A 23,609-nucleotide genomic window follows, 5' to 3' on the forward strand; every position below is an offset into this window, starting at 1 on the left:
TGTCTATATGTGTGCATGTGAGTGTATGTGTGTGTGATTCTTGCATTTTAGTTATACTCAAAGCAAAGATTGTTCTGTAACAAGCTATGCTGCCATTTTTGATAACATAAAATCCTTGCTTTTGTTTATTTGCATTTGCCTGATATTCATAGTATACTTACATACACTTTCTACCTTTCATTTAAGATTTAGACATATCTCCTGTACTTGGCACATAGTTAGGTTTTTCTTTGTGACCCAACCTGAAAATCTTTTTCTTTTAATAAACCTTTGTCTTTTCTTTTAAACCATATTTATAAGTATGAATGTATGTCTTCTCTTAGTTCTGACTATATTTTATGTTGTGTTTTCTGCTTTTATGGTTTTAAAAAGTCTTTCAGTATATAGTCTTTTTTCTTTGCTTTGTATGTATATTTGTAATTAAAAATACTTAAGTTTTTTCATATTTATTATAGGGATTACTTTTACAATTTTATGTCTAACTTTTAGCCTGCTATTTTAAAAATGGTGTCCATCATACCTCTATCACAATCATTATACCATTATCCTATTCTTTTTTCTTACCCTTCCTTCATTCCATCCAAATTTAGTCAATATTGTCTTTTATAGTATTTACTTTTATATGTTTAAATTGATTAATATTCTGATACTTGGTTTATTTCAGTTTGGAATTAAGTCATTTGATCCCAATATTTACACAAGGTTAACTGCAAACCTTCTCTAAGCCCCACCTTAAATTGTGATGTGTAAGTGTAAATTGTGAAGGCATATCATATTTACATTTTGATTAGTTACCCTAATATATGCAGTTAATATATGTCAAAAATTTAAAACAGTGCCTAGAGCAAAGGAAGTACTATATAAATGTTTTCCATGTATTTTGGTTGTTATTAAACATTTATATATTAGTACTCACATGGTCTTTTTGCTGTAGTTTCTTTATTCATCACTTGGTAAGCTGAACTTCACCCTCTGATAGTTTTCTCAGAAAAGTTTAAAAAATCTGTGCATGTAAATTATTGTATTTTACAACCTGAAGGATAGTTTGGCTGGATGTGACATCCTTGGCTTGACATTTTATTAATCAGATTTTTTAGTTGTTATTCAATGGAATGGCAGTAAATGATGCTGTGGGGCAAATGTGGGACAGTCTAATGTTCTTCCTACTATAGGTAGTTTTTATTCCTTTCACTTATACATAAGGGATGCTTTCTTTATCTTTCAAGTCCAATTAAGCCTTAGAATTGAACATTTTGGATCATTGTTTCATGTGTGTTGCACACTTTTAAATATTTAGACTAAAGTATTCTCTTACTTCTTAAAAAAATCTTGAATTATAATTTAATTGTAATCATGGGTTTTCTTCTTAAATTTTAGATTTCTTTACTGAGGACTCCAATTATAAATGGGTTGGATCTCTTTTCTTTCTATGTAAAGTTTTTTCTAATCCTTTTCCTCTTCCTTTTCCTTTCATTTATGTAGCTCCACCTCATGGCCTCTTTGTAATATATGAATAAAAGTCAAGTCCATGTTAAGATAGCAAATTTCCTATAATGTTTTAAATTTTGTAGTTATGACTGAAATCACTGTATTTGCAAAATGATATCTCTGTTTTTCACTCATGTCCTGATGGAATAAAGCCTATGCAACCTGAGGGATGTCAAAACACTACAATTTGGTAAGTGTAAATAAGAATAAACAGTGACATTTCATTTCACATAAGTTATGATACATAAATGCAAGAAGTAAAATCTAAGGAAACCTATTAATTTATTATTTCCAATTCATGTAGTAATTTTCAGTCCATTTGTAGAGCTCCAGATATGTGAAGCTAAGAGGAACTACCCATTACAGTTTCCTCATTTCAGGAAAAATTCTGATATTCGGAGAAATCAGGTGAACTTTTCAAGACTCTACCAAAGAAAAATCTAAGTTCTCATAGTTTTCTAATATTGGAGACAGACAGACAGACACACACACACCTGATATTGCTTCAACATCCTCATTATGGCTTTAAAAGCCCACTCCAGGTACTTCTTTTCAATTTCTACTTTGAATAGACTATAAGCCAAATAAAATTGTGATACAGACAGCTTTGATCACTAACATAGGCAATAACTTCACTTAGAAAAAGCTCTTCTGCACCAGCATGTCTCAGGGATCCTCACAGATATTGGAGGAATTCTTCAGCAAAAGGTTGAAACCTACTTCCACAAAGCTCTTCCCTTATGTGTAAAATAAGAAGAACCATCGTTAGCATTATTAATGGCATATACAAAGCAACTTATTCAGTACATGGCACTCTGTATATACATCAGGCATGATAATTATTATAAATTTACAGATTCAGAAACCAAGTCTCAGAGATGATAAGTGCAGTTTCTTAAGATCGGCTAGTAGGAGGCGGAATTAAAATTAACATTCAGCTCCATCCATTTTAACCCTCTCTGAAAATTTTCTTTACATTAACCTGAAATCTTTCTCAACACATTTGTTCTATATCTAGCTTTCAAAACAACAAAAAATAAATATAATCTCTCTTCAACATAACAGTTTAAAATATTTAAAGGTAGTTACCATACACCACAATAGTCTTTCCTTCTCTACGTTAAATATTCTCTTTCTGGTAGTTCATCTTTAATATGACATGTGGCTCATTTTAGAGTCCACTCATCAATCTGATCATTTGTTCTGAACATGTTCCCATTTGTCCATGCCTCCTTCTAAAATGTAACATCTAGAAATTATCAAAACACTCAAGTTGTGCTGTCAGTGCCAAGTAAAAAGTAGACCATTTAGAGGTCTAACTATTAACTGAGAATAATGAGGAATTGCTGTATCTTGGCTGAACTCAAGTACCAGGAAGAGAAAAAAAACCTTAGAAAAAATATCTCCTTTCAGTTGGGTCATAATATTCTGCTTCTGACAGAAAGTAGTCCAAAATAACCACCACTTTTACTGAATTCTGAAGATATAAATATGCTGGTATTCTGCAAGAAGGCACCAATACTGAACCCAGGAAGTTCACAGGACAGTCACTGTGAGCAGCTGTTTTTCTTGAATTTACAAACAATTTACAAACCTGTTACTTCTACCAGGGACAGAGAGATATCTGCTGCATGCCTCCTATATTTTAAGCACAAGTTGTACTATTTAATCCTAACCACACCCCTAAGAGTTATGGATTATTGTGTCCATTTTATGTATGCTGAACTGAGGGATGATAGAGTCTCTGAGCATTCGTTTACTCACCTTCACAATAGAGACTAGAGACTTGCCCATATTTTTGCAGCTAGTTAGGTGCAGAGCTCAAATTCCACCTTAAGTCTGAGAGACTGTCCAAGAGTCCATGTGTTTTCCTTATCAGGTTACCTCATAAGATGTGGTAGGCAGCCTCTAAAATAGTCTCCAATGATTCTTTGTCTCCTGATACTTGTGTCCTTGTGTAATTTCCTCCTTACGAGTGTGGGCTTGGCCTAGTGATGCCCTTGAAATGAATAAAATATGGAAAGTGTGATGTAATGTCACTTCCAAAATTAGGTAACAAAGAGACAGTGTCTCCCATCTGGATTATTTCTCCTCTTGCCCTTTTAATCAATCACTCTGAGGAAAGCTGGCTGCCCTACGGTGGGGGACCCTGTGGAAAGGCCCACATGGCAAAGAACTAATGTCTCAACCACAGCCAGCAAGAATTTGTGACCAGCCAACAGCCAGATGAGTTGAATGCACACTTTCCTTTAGGAAGCCTTTGAAATGAATTTAGTCCCAGCCAACACTTTGATTGTAGCCTTTGAGAGAGGCTGAGGTAGAGATACTCAACTAAGCTATATCTTGATTCTTGACTCATTAGAATTATGAGATAATAAATATGTTATTTTAGGCTACTAAGTTTTGGGGTAATTTGTTACACAGCAATAGGTAACTAAAGACCATACAGAAGCAAAAAGTCTGTGGGAAAGAAGCAGAATTGCACAAAATCCCTTATATGTATGTATGTCTATTATCCATCAGGAATTGGGTGTGCTCTAAACCTTGTCCCAACTTTGTGCTTATTTCACAATAACCACATTCTTAATGTAGTTGAGTCTCACTCTGTATGTGTGTTGAATTGTGCTGGTTCCAAAACTTTTTTTCTTAAAAGTGTAATGATTAAAAAAGTGGTGAGAAGGGTAAACTTATTTCTTATATTTTTCCTTGTTGTGATTGCTAACAAACATGGCTGTTAACATGTAAATATGTCTCATCTAACCAACAATAGATTTTTTTGGATACCTGTTTTATAGGAGAAAAACTGAGGCTGGACTGCAAGGCTGTGTCATGACTTTTATTTACCAATGTATTGGAATTATTCTTTGTTTAAGGCTGTTGTCATGACCTGTATTCACCAACGTATTTCCAGTTCAGCTCGTATTTGTCCCCAAATATCCATGTTCTCTTCATTCCTTACAGTTTCAATTTTTTACCAGGCCCACGGTTATTTGGAGAAATGGTTACTTACATTTCTCAGCCTTTCTTGCAACTATGTGTGATGTTTGGTTTTGAGCAATTGGTTATAAGGAGAACTACTAGAGAGTGTCCTTATAGAAAAAGGCGACCCTATCTTCATCTCTTTCTTTTCCCTTCTGATTGATATAAAGGGTGGGAGTTCCAAAAGCCATCTTTTCCTCCCCTAAGTCCACTTTATTTGAAACTTTCCACATGCTAGCCAAGAACCATCATGGAATATGAGTTAAACTTTCTAGTTATTAGGGCTCTCTATTACTGGTTTGGTAGAACCCCCAAAATGTTAATATATTGTTCATACTCAACCCCAACCTCCCTCCAGTGAACTTTGATTGATGGTGAACCATTCCCAGGGAATGCTACCTCTGATTTCCCCCTTGTATCTTCTGCAACTGACTTCAAAACTACTTTCCTAGAGCGCTTCAAGATAGTGAGTAATCAAACTACCCCTTTACTGGATGAGTCTGAATTAGGAGATACTCATTTCAAGTTGTCTGGAGACATGATTTCTATATTCTTGTCCAAGATTTGAACATTATGGCTTAGGAAAATCTCTCTAATATGTAAAAAGAAAAAAAAGAACTTTAAACATATAATTGAGGGCTTCTTTGGGTAACAAAATTTGAACTAAAGTCTAGTTGGACTCTTCAGCACCAAAATGAAAGTTTTCTTTTCACTGCTATTCAACATGGAAAAGATAAGCATGATTTTCCAGGAGCTTTTTTAGGGTTTTGAACAGTAATAGTTTATGATACAGTGCAAATACAGAGATAACTAAGTAATAGTTTTAGTCTAATTTTGCTGGAATTTTCTCCCAATGTTTCTAAGTGTTCTCAAAAAAAGCCCTCATTATGTTTTCCTTTCCCAATATCTAATGATTAAGTATATGTTGATGGTTCTGTTTCTCAAGCTATAAATGTCTTTAATATCTTTTCTATGGGGCTCTTGTTTTCTACTTAACTTTTATTTCCATAAAATTGGAACTGGATTTGTTCTTACTCATTCTCTTTACTTTTTCATGTATCTAGAAATTATATAACGGCCCCATCCCAGGCAGCAAATCCATTTGCCCTCTGGTAGAGATTGTGGTCCTGTATATAGGACTACTGAGCTAGTCTCTGTGTCTCCTGATATTATTCATCATAGAGCTTCGGGCCAGTTTTAGTCTCCTAGGCCTTTTCAGTTTACATTCCTGATTCAAAGAGATGCCAAAAAACTAGCAAGAAAACATTTATTAAGTTGGACAGTGAGACATTACAGAAATGAAGGCACTGGATAGATGAGTATTTATCTTTACTAGGCCCTAAAGGCGAGGCTTGTTCAAATGCTGGCAATATCTTGGTTTGGTGTTCACACTACTTTCTTCCTCCTTTAGTGTGCCGCAATCCTCAGACAACTAAAAGAAATAACTATGAATGTATTGTACACATGGAACCATTTCTGGGAACAAGTAAGTAGAGACAAAGTCAAGCAGTTTTAAACTAAAACCATGACACAAATCTATGCAAGGAAGAAAGTACATACTTGAATGTTTAGTAAATCAAAACACAAGGTTTACTAGGATGCTTTGGGCTTAATTCCTTACCACAAGTTGAGAACCGTATTTTAAAAAAATGCTTCAAATGGCTTCTGTAGCAGGGATAGAAGCAGAGCAGCAGTGTTAATGTTTTGTGGGTTTGGTGGGCTCCATGGCTCAGCTTCCACTGATCCTTGTCTGACTGGGAAGCCAGAAGTCCCTTCTCAGTGATCCAGTAAGTCCCAGGTTTCTGACACTGTCAGAAACTTATTCCTGGCTAACATTGAAAACCAAGTCTTTTTTTTTTAATTTGACAATGCAAATCTGTGTGTCTTTAGACATACTGAGGCTCCTGCAAGTGAGAAACAAATGCTTCCTAGACTTTGAGAGAATCTTTGACGTCATCTCTGTTTTCCTAGTCCAGGCATATTGGCCACTTGAAAAGCAAAGGTTAAGAAGCTCTGACAAGGAAATATACAGAGACAGGTCAAGAATGATGCCCCCCTCCCTTAATTCTTGTAATTCTTAATTCCTGGTACCACTAGAGAGGTGTGTTTGATTTTTAAAAATGCTCTCATTGGTGATTTCAGGAATTTTTTTGCAGTGCTTACTCTAGATCTCATTTCCATAATCAGGTAATTTGTAGACCTTATATACTTTGGACTCAGGGAACTTGAAGGAAATATTTTTAATTGGTACTGGCAGAAATGTCTGGCATGTGATTTCTTTAGTGTCAAAATTGAACTATTTCCCAGGAACTCACAAGTAGATTAAAAGCTGTTGGAAGACAAGGGCTGAGTCTAATATATTCATATGTTACCCAAAATGTTTAGTATGTGACTGGGTATGTTAGTTACTCATGAAATACGAGTCATTTATGAGGAGATTTATTAGTATCAGATTATAACCAGAATTTTTTGAAAGGGAAAATTCAAAAGTTGCTTATTAGTTGAGCATTCCTATTCAGAATTAGTTCATCATTTATTCATTCATTCATGCAGTCAACGAAAATGTACTGGCTTCCTCTTATGTAAAAACAAAACAAGAAAAGTATATTAATTTAGGGAAGGGAAATTTAAATAAGATAAGACATAGCCTCACTCTACAGAGTGTGTAATACAATTAAAAGGTAATTATTTAAGGAAAAAAATGAGAAATATACAAATCTCATACAATGCTAGGGGTCTATAGGAAAAAGTAACTGGAATAGACAACAACACTGCCACAAATTTCCTACATCTAAATGATATTAAAACTGTAAGTCATCCCACTTTTTCTTGAAGGGGTGTTTGTTAGACCACAATAAAAGAAGAGACACATGGAAAAAGTGCATGTTCTAAAATATTGGTATTGGGAATTAAATTTCTAAATGGAGCTGATTAGTTTTGCTTTGAGCCTGATTTAGATAAGATGATTTATTGTGGAGCGTTAGGGGCTAAATTTGACTTCTAGACAATTTTACTGTAATGAAAGCCGAAAGAGAGAAAAAGAAAATAAAACTGGGTCTGTACAACTACAATAAGAGCTAAAGACTCCTCACAGAAGACAAAGGTGATGTGGCATCAATTTTCAATCACTGAGAAGCTTTTTTAGTCCCAGCCCAGTGGGTACCACTGTCCATCTGTCCCCCAACTTGCTCTTGGAGATGGCACATACTTATGCACACGCTCAGGAAGCTGGAGAGCAGAACCAAAGAAAACCAGCACATTCCTTTGTTGAAGCTGAGAAACCCCAAGTTTAATGATTTGCAGGTCAAGTGGCTAATGAATATTTTCTGCCCCAGTTGTAGGGGTAGAGGGACTAATTATGAAAAAGTAAGAACTGCTTCCTCCTCTCTCTTTTTTCTTATGGTCTTATCTTCATTCACAGTGCAGCTCTTGTAGGCAAGATGGAAAAGCAGCCTCTTGTGAATGGAAAGGTAAAACAGGATATGATAATTATGTATGTAGGTTTAGATAAAATAAAAGATGGAAGTACAGAAGCATGTCAGTACAGAAGCCCCTCTTGTGCATAAGTCAATTTTGGTGCAAGGACATAATCAGCAACAGTGACGATTCCCAGAAGAAATCACTTTCCTTCCCAACATTTCCAATCCCTTTTCAGCTCTCTATGAAAATGCCCCTAATGTACATTCCAGGATACAAAATATTAGTACATTCATCAAAATTCCCCTCTTGCTTCATGCCATCAGACTGAGGATGGGAAAATGAGCTCAAGGAAATGCTTATGAAATTCTTTGGAATGTAGCTAAATATAGGAAAACATGAATTACACTGCCCCACGTAAGTAGTAATTCACTGGGGAAAAAATGGTGTCTGAAACCACAAAACATTTGATGATTCTTAAATTTGGCAGCAGAATCATGAGATCCTCAGCCCTAGTTTTTTTTTGGAGAAATCACTCTTACTGGCATGAGAGTTAGAAGTCATGAGTTTCCTCAAATTATCATGCAAGGTTTTTCCTAAACTTAATGTGGTCCAATTAAATATCTCATTTTAAAAGGTGCCTGGATGGCTCAGTCAGTTAAGCCTCTGACTCTTGATTTTGGCTCAGATCAGGATCTCAGCTCAGGTCAGGATCTCGTGGTTCATGAGTTTGAGACCTGCATCGATTCTCTCTCTCTCCCTCTTTCTGCCCCTCCCCTGCTCTCAGTCTTTCTCTCTTTCCCAAAAATAAATAAATAAATTTAAAAATATAAATATCTCATTTTCAGAACCTTGAATTAATGTCAGTCATATACAGCAAGAAGACAGATAACAATATCAGAAATGATGAGAAAGAAAGTTATTGAAGGAAATGTATTCTGCCAGGTATAAGATCTCTCTTTCCCTTCCTCTTTCCTTTCTGTTATCCATTATGATATAAAAAAACATAATTGTGTGTATATATGTGGGGGGGGGGAAGGTGTGTGTGTGTGTGTGTGTGTATAACGGGAGAAACAAGAAAGTACTCCTGTATACTTTCACATTTAGATAAAAGTCTGCCTTCATGTTGCATTTTATGTGTATTCTATATACATAAAAAACTGCATGTTTTGTTTCTTCACAGAATTAAAATATTCACAAAAGCAGGCACTAAATCAATCCTATTAGATTATATACACTTCTACACCCTGTCCTGCACACAACAGTATGGTTATATGGTTACTAATTATGCAGTATATAAAGGATATAGAAGAGAAGCAACCCATTTTCAAATCAGGTAGGGAGAGAGAGAGTAGTATGTGAAGGCTACCGAAGAAAAGAGGACAGGCAGATAAGCTTGAAGGGATGTTTGTTAGATCACAATAAAAGAAGAGAGACACGGAAAAACAGCAAGCAGACAATAAAGTAAATTTTAAAAAGATCAGAGAATGTTATTTATAATAAGGGAAGGGATTGTCATGGAGTGTTTAGTATTTGGATTGATATAAAAGAGGGTTTGAGCCTTTTAGCTCCAGAATGAATAAAAATAAAGACCTGGAGGTGGAAGCGAATTGATGACTGGAGAAGCTTCATGCTGGAGAGCAGTGAAAAGGAGGGCTGCTTAACTAAGGAGACACCAAATAAGGGATGACTGTGAAAGCCAGGCTAAGCGGATTCAAGTCAACAAGACAATAAATGAGAAATTATTCACATAGCATACAGGGAGTTAAAAAAAAAACTTTATAGACACATATAGCTTATCAACTTTCAACTCTGACATTTACTAGCTATTTGATTTTGGACAATTTATCTAGTTTCTCTGATGCTCAACTTTTCATCTGTAAATAAGATAATTATACCTATAGAGCATTGTTGCAAGGGTTCAATATACTTACTTATGGAAAGCACTTGGCTTATTTAATAGTTACACATGCTTTTAAGAAATACCGAGTTTTCTCTTTGAAATACTATGAATATTTGTGTATGTGCAAGTTCTAAAACCTAATACTGACTTTAAAATGGTCTAAATCTTCTACAACTCTACAAATGATGTCAATAGTACTCAAAATGTATTTTAAAACGTTCACATTGTCTTTGTTATAGCATAACTTTCTATTGTTACACTCTTATTTAGAGAGAAGTGAAAATAATAACAGAATTAATTCACAGACGGTCAGCTGTGATATCTAAATTATAGGTAAGAAAGTTTTTATCAACAACTCTTATATTTTAGAAATCTCAGAGTACTGTGGAAAATAAAATAAACTAGCAGATTACTTTCCCTAAATTGATATATTTTCTGGCATTCACTCAAATGAATTTATATTAAATATTATTGTAAGAAATGTCTTGATTTTCAATTTAACTTTCAGTTGTAGAATTGAGCTCATCTGTCTCTTTAAGAAAAAAAACAATTGTTTACACACTGAAGTAGAAATATTGAATCTGCCATTGATGTCTTTTCCACACTCCTTTTGGAGAGTCTGATACCAACTTTCCACTAAGTAGATATTGAAATATCCCTGTTCTAAACTCAAAGCCAAGTTCCTGATTAAACCTGCATGTGTACATGACACAAGCTGAGGTAACCATATTCTTTGTCTTAGGAATTTCTCTTAGGACTGTAAGGGCAGTGCATAGAAACCATATTAACTTAGTGGTGGGGGCCAAGGATGGAAGGTTATAGATGCATGGGGCAGACTTTAGGGCAACTATACAGGACCATAAGAATTCAGTAAAATTAGCTCTGTAAAGAGTCATGTGGTCCCAGAAGGAAAGAAATAAAGAGATTAGCATCCTCAGTTCTTGAACAACATAACAGCCCATCATTATAGAATCATTTTTGGCTAGCTCAACTTTGTTCCATTTGGATTCCGTGATGTTCCCTTGGTTTTCTATGATAAATCTCATTTACTAAATGTAGCTTGAGATATCCTTCTTTAATTATAATCATATGATACCCAAGTAATATAAAGGCATTAAGTGCCTCACAGACATTCATTTTTAATATACAATACTATGTTGCAAAATAAATGCTACATAGAAAAAATATAATTTACATAAGAGTCATAATTTTATATGAAGTTCCATGCACACCCTAGATCTAGGAAATTTCCAGACATATGAATTGTGAGGGTCATGGAAGGGTCAACATATAGTAGACCATAGTCATTCCCAATAAAACAAACACTGAAGCCTTGGAAGAAACTTCAAGTTCATCCATCAATTTATTCCACAATAGACAACACAAGGGAGGCAAAGGCACATTCAAATTTGGAGGCAACCTAGATATCTTATGACTGGGTCAGTTCCAATCTCTGGAATCTCTGCAACCCACACTCCAGTTTAAGAAATCAAGTGTGCTGTGTGAGAACAAACAGCAAATGTTATAAATATCATAAAAATAAAATTACAAGATGATTTTTTCTAAAATCAGTAAACTAATGAAAAAATTTATTGAGAGAGACTTCATAAAATAACAAACAAGGCATACAACTCCAGCATCACATATTGCATGTTATAAAGCACTCATAGAGAAGTATATTCTTCATCTTTAATTATTTTGGCTGCTTCAAAATCTTCCAAAACTCTGGAGTCCCTGGTCCTTATGTTTTATCTCCAAATATGACTTAAGTTACTAGAAAAATGTGTACCTTTCACCCATTTGGGAATGAGGGCTTTGTTATTCCATTAGAATCATAAAATCACAAGAGGTCTAGTGGTTACTGAAAATTATTGTGATTGCCTTGTAATGGGAGAATTTCCAAATTTTTCCCTTAGTGTGGTTGCAATTTTGAATACTTGGAGTGAGAGAGTCAGTGTGGTAAAGATAAGAAATACTTAAATTTCTCTACTAGAACAAAGACCTAGAGAAAAAGTCTTGACATGTGCAAACAATTCATTTTGGTCACCACTTAGAAGATGTATACAAATAAAGAAACACTAAGAGGAGGTTATTTTCCTCATCTTTCGAATATAAAATATTAGAAGGAAATTTTGGACAAATTTTCTAAGAGGAAATATCACTTGTGTGTAAACAATACCAATCCAATAGAGGGAGCTAAATCCCTCCACACAGGGATTGAAGAGATGGCAAAGATTATTAGGATATTAGAGTCAGGTATATATTTTATTACTGAAATCCCAACCTAGCTCTCCCTCAGATGGACCCAACGTTCTGGAAGAGGATGGACAGTTGACACAGAAACCCACTGCCATACTTTCCCTCATTACTAAATCTCTATTCCTTGCCTCCTTTTCATCCTACTGTTCCTTTTGCTTCTCCTGCTTTTTTGATGCAATTTCTCTCTTATTCTATATCTTCCATTTCCAACCTGCTAGGTCTGGAAAGGGCTTCCACAGCTACTATTTATTGTCATTATTAGGGCTTAGGCCCCAGTGTAATTTCTCCCATGCTTGCTGTCTATATTCCTTTCAGTTCCAATTTTAGTTCCCAATTTGTAGTCTATACTACAGACTCCATGAATAAATGATGCAGGGATCAGAGAGGTATCCTAGATTATTGGCAATTTAGGCTCTAATTCAACCAAAGAATTTGGGGTGAAATCAAGAATATTATGTATTGCAAGTGTATTCATACTACTATTCATCTTAAGGAAAATGGCATATAAAAACTTGTAAAGTATTAACTGAATGATACATAAAGTAAAAGATGTCTTGGAGATGCAAAGGACTGAAATAAAATTCCAGAAATTAAAGAATAGCAATCTTTAATTTTCTTAAAGGAAAATAAATATATGCTAGGCTCTTTCAGAGTTAAAAAAAATAAAAGAATGAATATGCTAAAGTCACTGTTCTACTCAAACAAATCCAAATGATTGATAATCAGAGTAGCCTTCCTTAATAATGGGCTATGAATCAAAGACTCCAAAGTAGACAACAAAAATATATCTAATGAAAACCTTACTTTTGAGCCTGATGTTATATTTCAAATTTCACCTATTTTGGCATTTCTATTTTAATAGCAATGAAATCTGAAATACATCCGCTACAGGAAAAAAGATGGCACCTATTCTCCAACCATGTCCAATCTTTATAAGAATAGGTACATCTTTTTAAGAGCTTTTTTAGTAAAAGCTTCCATATAAACACATGATTGTGAACAAGAATATAGTTTTGACATCAAAGCAAGTCCTGGATAATTCTGGAAAATAAGACAGTAATATAGATTTATGTATTGACTAGTATTTTATCATCAGTCTCCTTAAAGCATTCTTTATCCTTTCACCCTGCCCCACCCCCACCCCAGGTGTCATTATCAAGAAATTGCAGAATCCATAGTGAGGGAAGACAGCCATTATTGAAAGCATTTTATTTACTACCCTTTGTGAATAAAGGCTGAGAATGAACTGTTACATGTACAATTTAAGTAGATTTAAATGTAGGTAATGGGATCGGAGAGTAGCAAAGACCTAGACGTGTCTTTTAACCATCAAAGATAAGGTGAGTGTGGTTATCGTAATAATATTCATGACTAGACCCGTAATCGGAAATATTTTAACTGTAAGGATCTTTTCCAGTAGCTAATTGATCATTGAAACCTTAGGAATAAATATAAAACTTGTATTCAGTCATGAAAATGGAGAGTTACATCCTCTTAATCCAGTTTTATGACTTGATCCAGTCTGTAAACACAGAATACCTTAAAAGATGAGTTGTCCAGATATACTTGAGGAAAAAAACTCATTGTGTGTTGTGTGTTGTACTCTTTTTTTAACTATATTGAAAAGTAATCGACAAATATAATTATATATATTTAAAGTATACAACATGATTTTATATATATATATACATTATGAAATGATTACCAAGATTAAAATAATTAAGACATCCATCACATTTCACATGGTTAGCTCTGTGTGTGTGTGTGTGTGTGTGTGTGTGTTGTGAGAACCCTTAAGAGCTACTTTCAGAAAGTTCCAAGGATACAGTACCACATTATTATTTTTTAATATTTATTTATATTTGAGAGAGAATGTGTGTGTGAGTGGGGTAGGGGCAGAGAGAGAAGGGAGCAGAGGATCTGAAGTGGGCTCTGTTCTGACAGCAGAGAGCGCAGTGTGGAGCTTGAACTCATGATCTGCAAGATCATGACCTGAACTGCTTAACCAAGTGAGCCACCCAGGCACCCTTACAATACCACATTTTTATCTAAAGTTATCATGCTGTACATTAGATCCTCAAAACACTCTTTTATAACTGACTGTTGTATCTGTTGACCTCCATACCACATTTCTCCATTTCTCACTTCCCCCAGCCAAACAACCACCATTTTATTCTCTGTTACTATGAAATACACACACACACACACACACACACACACACATATTAGATATCACTGATAAATGTTACTATACAACATTTATCATTCTTTGTCTGGTTTATTTCACTTAGCCTAATGCCCTCATTTCATTCATGTCATCACAAATGACAGGATTCCCTAGACAGCTCTTTGAAATACTGACTTCATTTCTTTAAGATATATGGCCACGATTATGATTGCTGTATCATATAGTAGTTCTATTTTTAATTTTTTAAAGAACCACCATACTCTTTCTATAACAGTATAGTGGTATAAATACCAATTTTTATCATCACCAGCAGGGCATAAAAGTTCTTTTTTCTCCAGATTGCCACTGTCATTCTTTATTTTTTGGTGTTTTTTTTTTTTTTTTTTTTTTTTTTTGGTGTTTTTTTTTTTTTTTTTTTTTTTGGTAGTAGCCATCTTAACTGGTTACAGTGATATATTCTTGTGGTTTTAATTTGAATTACCTTGATAATTAGCAATGTTGAGTACCTTCTCATGTACCAATTGACCCTTTGTACATCTTCTTTGTAAAAATGTCTACTCAAGCTGTTTGCCCACTTTTAATTGGATTATTTGCTTTTTTGCTATGGATTTGTATGAGGTCTCTATATTTTGGATACTAAATACTTATCAGATATACAGTTTGCAAGTATTTTCTCCCATTCTGTAGGCTGACTTTTTACTCTGAAGATTGTTTCTACTGCTTTGCATAAGTGTTCAGTTTGATGTATACTCACTCGTCTATTTTTGCTTTTGTTCCTTGTGCCTTTCAAATTCAAAAAACCATTGCCACCACCAATGTCTAGTTTACACCTTATGTTTTCTTCTAGGAGTTTTACAGTTTCAGGTCTTACATTGAAATCTTTTGTCGATTTTGAGTTAATTTTTATGAGTGATGTAAGATAAAGTTTTAGTTTAATTTTTTTGCATATGCATACCTAGTTTTCCAAATATCATTTATTAGAGACTAACCTTTCCCAAGTATGTGTTCTTGGGGCATTGCCAAACATTAGTTGATTACACATGCATCGATTTATTTCTGAGCTCTCTATTCTGTTTCATTGATTTATGTGCCTGTTTTTTGCCAGTACAATACTGTTTTAGTTATTCTAGCTTTGTAATATAGTTTGAAATCAAGGAGAATGATGTCTCCAGCTTTGTTCTCCTTTTTTAAGATTGCCTTGGCTATTCAGGGTCTCTTGTGGTTCCATACAAATTGTAGGATAATTTTCTTTTTTTCTACTTCTGTGAAACATACCACTGGAATTTTGGTAAGTATAGCATTGAATCTGTAGATTTAGGTAGTATGGACATTTTCACAATATTAACTCTTCAAACCCAAGAACATGTAATATCTTTCTACTTATTTGTGTGCATTCTTCTTTATCTCTTTTGCTGGCTTTCTTCTACCTGCCACACAGATTTCTACTTTTCCTCATTCTTATTTGGACTACACCTTTTACGTCTGTAACTAAATTCTACTCATCTTTAAAAGTACATTTAAGGGGCACCTGGGTGGCTCAGTCAGTTAAGTGTCCGACTTCGGCTTAGGTCATGATCTTGCAGTTTGTGGGTTTGAGCCCCTCATTGGGTTCTGTACTGACAGCTCAGAGCCTGAAGATGGTTTCAGATCCCGTGTCTCCCTCTCTCTCTGCACCTCTCCTGCTCATGCTTTGTCTCTCTCTGTCTCAAAAACAAAAACTATTAAAAAAATTTGTAAAATAAAAGTACATTTAAGTTCTAGCTCTTCCATCAACCTTCTAATTACTCCAACTCACAAAGTCTATGCTTTTCAGCTTTTCAGAAGCCCTTTCCCCACTCATATTTCCTAAACGTTTCCTGTGCTTCTCAAACTTGGCCGGGTAGATACCAAACTAGTAATCTAGAGATTTTTAGAAACCATATGAGATACTTACACACTTTCATGGAAATTAATTTTTCTTTAAGACTTTGAGGGCATAAAAACAATAGAAAAAATTAGACATATTGTAGACAGCAAAAATCACATGATATTTAAAGATAAGACTCAAGTTTTAAAGATATTTCATCCTATTTAGTGGCCACTTCTGGCCACCTTCCCTGAAGGTGTCTCTTCTCTTTTCCTCTGCCATTTGTAAAATTTCAATAAACAATTTTTTGAATGGTGGGATTATTTTCCATCTTTTGTTCTTGTCTGCAGGAAGTTTCTTTCCTATTCCTTTTCCAACAGTATTCTGGAACCCTAGAATCTCTGTAGGATTGTAGAATGCTAATATGAGAGGGTCAAAAATAACTGTATTATGAATTATATGAGAAAAGTAAGGAAATGCCTACTATTAAACCCTCATTAAAAGTCAGACTAAGTAAGTGCTTTATATTATGTTGAAGCATATGAAAATGTCATATTTGTAGGTAAAACTGGCAAATCATCAGTAATTTTATATGGTTCAACACAATGGTGTTCTCTTTTCATAATGCCTAAAGTCCGACAGAAAGTTTAATAAAAGAAAACTAGGTGTGTCAAGTCTATGAATCTCTCTCTCATACACACTCAATTTCTTTCATATTTTCTTTCTCTTCTCCCTCTCCCCTTTCCTCTATTTTATTTCAGCATTTTGAATTTTCCAGTTTCATCAATCAACCATCAGCCAGCATAAATTGTGGGGTTTCATTTTCCATTCTAATATACTAATGTGCCATCTATGGTGATGGAACTTAAATCTCTGACATCTGCTGGCTGAACACTTTGGCTCATTCTTAACTTAGTTTCAAAGGCAGCACAGTTGTTTTTTGACCAAATCCAATTTTGATATCCAACCCTCTAAGATAACACTATAGAGGTTACCCCTTTTGTGTAATTAATACTAAATAATTGTTAATTAATGTGATTCACATACTGAGGCCAGGCAAAGACTTATGGTGTGACTCATCATGAATCCTTTACCATAATTTATTAGACTACTTTTACACATTTAATATTAAAATAGAGGATATCCTCTCAGTTCATTCCACCAACCATGAAAAAAATGGCCTAAATTTGCTGACAGGCATTTTTGCAAAGCATTTAATATTTTTAAGTCCAAGTGAAATATTTTTCTCTACATTTTTTCAGCATTTACAGTACATTTGAAAGAGTCATTCTCAGATAATGTCTATATATTGTTTTCTAATGCAACACTTGTAATTTTTCAAATTAAGCAATATCATGACATGATGAATCATAATGACAGTACTGTTATTTTCAGACTCTTTATCAAGACAATTACAGATTTATTAATATTCTCATTGTTTAAACATTCTCATTATGAGAATTTTTACTAAGTTTTTAATTCAAAACTTCAAAGTAATTATAAGTTTAAAACTAGCCTGAAAGAAATTAGGGAGTAGAATGTTTGAGAGTGGGTCAGAGTTATAGGAGGTTCCCCAGATTCTGTTATCTATTTATTCTACAGTATAGTAATATATTTAAGTAAGAGAAAAATGAGATTATTTGTGAAATTTTATATTATGAAAATACACATTATTATTATTTATTTTAAAAGATATACATTGGAAGGACATGATAAATTAGTTTATATAATTATTATTTAAAGAAAGAGCATACAACAAATTTGGGGTGTCAAAATTTACCCAAAGAAGTTGTTTTCCTTCCCTTCCCTCCCTTTCCTTCCCTTCCCTTCCCTCCCCTTCCCTCCTCTTCCTGCCCCTTCCCTCCCCTTCCCTCCGCTTCCTCTCTTTCTTTCTTTCTTTCTTTCTTTCTGTCTCTCTCTCTCTCTCTTTTCCAACTTAGTAAATTCAAAGATCTAGTTGGCCTAATTAAACAATTCATAAGTCAGGCATCATCCCATCTAGCAAGCAGAGGGGGAACCCTGAGAAATTTTTTTCTTAAATTTATTTTGGCATTCCCATAATAATCTGAGGTTAGCAAAATTAATACATTTTATGAGCATTTACCAAATGCATGATTTATAAGAAAAGCCATTTTTACATGCCTTCCTGGAAAATCACTTGATGAATTTTAGAAGCTATTTGCATTTTACACATTTAGAAACTTGACTATTTTATGTGCATAACCAATGCAAATTTTTTTGTCTTTTTAAGAATTGTCTATGCCTAAAACAAATGGTCTGTTTTATCTCAAGAAAAATAAAGCCAACCATAACTGACAATTGACCAGGAAGAAACTAGATTCCCACTTACTTTCCAAAAACCCACATGACTTTTCAATGATCTTAAGTGACCAAAAGATCTAGGAAAATTTGGTTTGCAAAAAAAGTAAGGCAGTTTGACACAATGAGGAAATTTTTTTTTCTTAAACATTTTGACACATGGAGGGAGGCACTTGTGGGGATGAGCACTGCGTGTTATATGGAGACCAACTTGACAATAAACTATTTGTAAAAAAAAAAAAATGTTGACAGAAGGAAGAAGACTGATGTTAAATTTAACCAACCCAAATTCTGAGAAAACATGGTCAGGAGATAAAGATTGGGAAACTTTGCATATAATAGTAGGGAGAAAAATGTCTTTTTCTAAAAGCTAAAGTAGCTTCTTTAAACAATTAAATCAACTGACACACCTAAACATATAACAAACATTATTTTAATGAATAACCTCAGAATATTAAACATAATTTTCTTTTGTTTTAAATTTTATTTTAGAGCGCTTGGTAGCATAAGTCATAGCGTCTTCACAACACATTTAAAATCTTTGTAAGAATTGGAATGGGTTTTCTAGAGTACTTAATTTTTCCATATGTAAAAGTAAATACAAAAAAGACAATAGATATCATTTAAACTTTTAATAAATTTCACATAATGAAGTCTAGCTCAGATAAGAATGTATAGACATTCATGGGGTGCCTGGATGGCTCAGTCGGTTTAGTGTCTGACTTCAGTTCAGGTCATGATCTCACCTCTCATGGGTTCAAGCCCCACATCGGGCTCTGTGCTGACAGCTTGGAGCCTGGAGACTGCTTTGGATTCTGTGTCTTCTCTCTGCCCTTCTCCCACTCATGCTCTGTCTGTCTGTCTCTCTCTCTCAAAAATAAACATTAAACAAAAAAGAATGCATAGACATTCATATTTGAGGTTGAGAGAAGCTATATTATATATTTTAATATTATTCATCATTTTTCATTTTCATCATTATTCATATTTATTTATTTTCTTATACATTATCTAATTTAATTGAAGTAAGAGTAGTGACTTCTATTACAATGTCTACAGAACATTACCTTCGACTACATTTCAATTTTAATAGCTATAATTCCTATTCATTCTTAAATTATTTATTATGTATTATGTCTGTCTATTTTCCATTTTTCTTAAGACTATTCTTCAAACTTTATCCATATGTAGGAATAAACAATCATGGACAGAGAGATTAAATTAAAAAACACAACCAACCAGGAGAGATTGGAAGAAATTCAATTATAGGAGAAGAACTTCAAAGAGCATTTTTCTAATATTTTATTACTTCTTTTTTTTAGTATAAGACTAGTTAGTTAATTTAACAATTTCCTGATCTTTCTCTTATTTTTATTCTTTCTTTTCCTCTGTCTTTACTCATTAACTGTGTTTCTTAGTAACAAGTCTTTGCTGTATAATAATTTTCAAGTTTGCTACAAACTTTGCTATAATTTCCTAGTAATCTGAGAAGACAACCACAGCTGCAATTTTGAGGCAAACAGTGATTCCTGATACTGGCAGTTTTCCTGAAAAGAAAAAGGAAATATAACTACTCCCACAAGTTTACCACAAATAGTAAGCCTGTGGCAAATTCTAAAATTTGCATACAATTATCATTAAGTTGAACAAAAGTACCATTAACCCTAACAATAGCTGTCTTCAGCGGTTAAAAGAAGGAGATTCAGCCAAGTTTAGCTGTATAACATTTAATGAAGTATATTAATGAGAAACCTTTAATGGAAATCAAGATTTAAACCCAGTGCTTCTCAAATTGGAGTCCCTGTGGTTTCCTCAGGGAAATGTAAATAAATTCTCAAGGTCTGTGAGTCCTCTAGTTTGAGAGTCACTAATTTAAATCAGTTAATAAACACTTCTAATATTTACAGGATTTCTTAAAATTACATTTTTAAGGATAATTAATATTTATTCTTTTACAGTAATACTAACAACATGCTTATCTAGAATTTAAGTGCTAGTAATTTAAATGATAAAACTGTTTGGGATTTTGGGGACTGCTTAAGGTTGTGCTTTTAACTTGTGAGTGATTTCTAACAAAGTGGAACAATGAAATAACACTAGGTATTTAAACCTATCTTTATCTTGAAAAACTATTGATCGCAAGTAAAAATTGCCTAAAGACTAAATACACAAGGATAGAAAATGTATCATTAAGAAGAATGTGAAAGGTGACATTAGAAGATGGCAAAATAGGATGTCCCAGCCCACGCACCCCACAGAAACACTGATTTAACAATGATATAGGACCAAAATACCTTTATGAGAGATACAGATTCCAGGTAAGAAGTTGCAGATACCCGGATGAGTACAAAATCAAGAATGTTTGAATTAAAAGGGATAGGCACAGCAATTTTACTTTTGCTTCATCAGTCCCTCTTACAAGCCAGCTGAGCTCACCACCAAGAGATATCAATATGATCTAAAATTTCTCCTTTGGGGAAAAGAGAGTGGGGTGTGCATCTAATACCACAGCCCTTTCAGTCAGCTGGCTAGGTACTGGTTTCTGTCTTGCTTCACACAGAGCACTGATGGAACTGGCAAGGTCTATATGTCCAAGGCAACTAAAAATACAGAAAAGAAAAGGGTAGTTTACTGCTACCAGCAGGGAGCCCTGAAATTGGGAGAAGGTGCACAACCTTAAGACTTCCCCCCAAATGAGTGAGAGGAGTGAAGCATGAGCATCCATCAAAAAAGTTTGAAATTCTCTCCTAGAATCTAGCCAGCCTGAGTGGTAAAGGTCTTTCTCTGCTAAGGCAGCCCTTAAATATTAGAGAGGTAGCTGCTTCTTCATATGTGCAGACACCAACACAAAACTACAAGGAACATGAAGAATCTGGAAATATGATACTTCTAATGGAACAAAGTGAACCTCCAATAATCAACCCTAAAGAAATGGAAATCTATGAATAGCTTGGTAAAGAATCCAAAATAATTGTCTTAAAGAAGCTCAGTGAGAAAAAGAGAACACACACACATAAATGAAATCAGGAAATAATATATCTGCAAAATGACAATATCATCAAAGTAGAAAACTTTAAAAAAACTGTTCAAATAGTCTGGAGCTAAAGGATATAATAATTGAACTGAAAAATTCAATTGTTTGAATAGTAGGCTAGATCAAACAGCAGAAGAAAAAAAAATCAGTTAACTCAAACACATTTTATTTGAAATGATCCAGAGAACAAAAAGAAAGAAAAAGAGAAAATAAAGGCTTCAGGATGTATAGGATATCATCAAGAGACTGTTTATTTTGGAAGTCCTAGAAAAAGAGAGACAGAATGGATGGAAGGGCTATTTAATAAATAATGGCTGAAATACTCTCAAATCTGAGGAGGGAAACGGACATTTAGATTTATGAATCCAAAAGATTCCAAAAGACTGAACTCAAAGAAATCAACAACAGAATACATAATCAAATTGTCAAAAGTCACAGATAAAGAGAGAATTTTAAAAGTAGCAAGAGAAAAGGAGCTCATCACATACAAGGGAACCCCCATAAAACTATCAGTGGGTTTTAAAGCAAAAACTGTACAGAAGGAAATGGGATAATCTATTCTAAGTGCTGAAAAACAAAAAACTGCTAACCAAGAACATTATATCGAATAAAAAAACTGTCCCTCAGAAATGAAGAAGAGGTAAAGACTTTCCCAGAAAACAAAAGCTGAGGGAATTCATCACCACCATCTGCCTTACAAGAAATCTTTAAGGTAGTTCTCTGAATTGAAATGAAAGTACACTAATGAGCAACATGAAAAACAATGAAAGTATGAAACCCACATATAAAAGTAAATACATAGATGAAGAATACTATAATCCTGTAATGATGATAGGTAAATTATTTTAGTTTTAGTATAGAAGTTGAAATAAAATATTACTAATAATTATAACAGAAATACTTTCTAATGAATACACAATATAAAAGATATAAGTTGTGATAACAATAACATGAAGAGTGGGGGGGGGAGTGTAAAAGAGTAGTATTTTTGCTTGCAGTTTAAGTGGTAACCAGATTCAAATAGACTGCTATGATTGTAACATGTTCTCTGTAAGCCAAAGATAACTACAAAGAAAATATACACTAAGGAAAGGAATATACACAAGGAAAGGTGTAAGAATATACACAAAGGAAAATGGTAAGGTATCAAAAAATAACACTATAAAAAATCAATGAAACAAACAAAAAGATGGAAAGAGAGGAAAATAGGAACAAAAGAACTGCAAGGCAAACAGGAAAAAAGATTAACAAAGGGGCAAAATAAGAACTCCCTTATCAATAATTCCTTTACACACAAATAGATTAAATCAAAAGACAGAGGAACTGAATGACTAAAAGAACAAGACTCAACATAGGCGATCTAATGACTAAAAGAACAAGACTCAACATAGGCGATCTACGAAAGATTCACTTTAGTTTTAAGGCCATACATAGGCTGAAAGTGAAAGGATGGGAAGAAATATTATATGCAAATGGTAATTAAGAGAGGACAAGCTTGGCTATACTTAGATCAGAAAAATAGACTTTAAGTAAAAAACTGTGATGACGTATAGGAGGATTAGGAGGAACTTGACGGAGGAACAAGGGGGAGAAGAAGGGCGGAAATGGTGGGGGAAAGGGAGAGAGGCAAACCATGAGAGACTCTTGAATGCTGACAAAAACTGAGGACTGATGGATGTGGGGGGCGAGGGGGGATGGGCATGAAGGAGGACACTTGTGGGGATGAGCACTGAGTGTTATGTGGAAACTAATTTGACAATAAACTATTTGTAAAAAAAAAAAGAAAAAAGAAAAAAAAAACCTGTGATGAAATAGACTAAGTAAAAATCCATAGAAGAAAGACAAGAAGGACATTATATAATGATAAAATGATCGATTCATCAGGCAAATATAACAACTATAAATAATTATGCATCCAACATCAGAGCACCTAAAACATAAAGCAAAGACTGACAGAACTAAAAGGAAAAAGAGCCATTATGATAACAGTAGGAAACTCTAATATTCCACTTTTATTAATGGATAGAAAATGCATAGAACATAAAACCAATAAGGAAACAGAAGACTTGTACAACACAATAGACCAAATGTACCTAATACACATCCATAGAACATTCCACCCGACATCAACAAAATAAAAACATTCCTCTCAAGCACACACGAGACATTTTCGAAG

Source organism: Crocuta crocuta, unplaced genomic scaffold, assembly GCF_008692635.1.
Source record: "Crocuta crocuta isolate KB4526 unplaced genomic scaffold, BGI_CrCroc_1.0 scaffold646, whole genome shotgun sequence".
NCBI classification, from domain to species: Eukaryota; Metazoa; Chordata; class Mammalia; order Carnivora; family Hyaenidae; genus Crocuta; species Crocuta crocuta.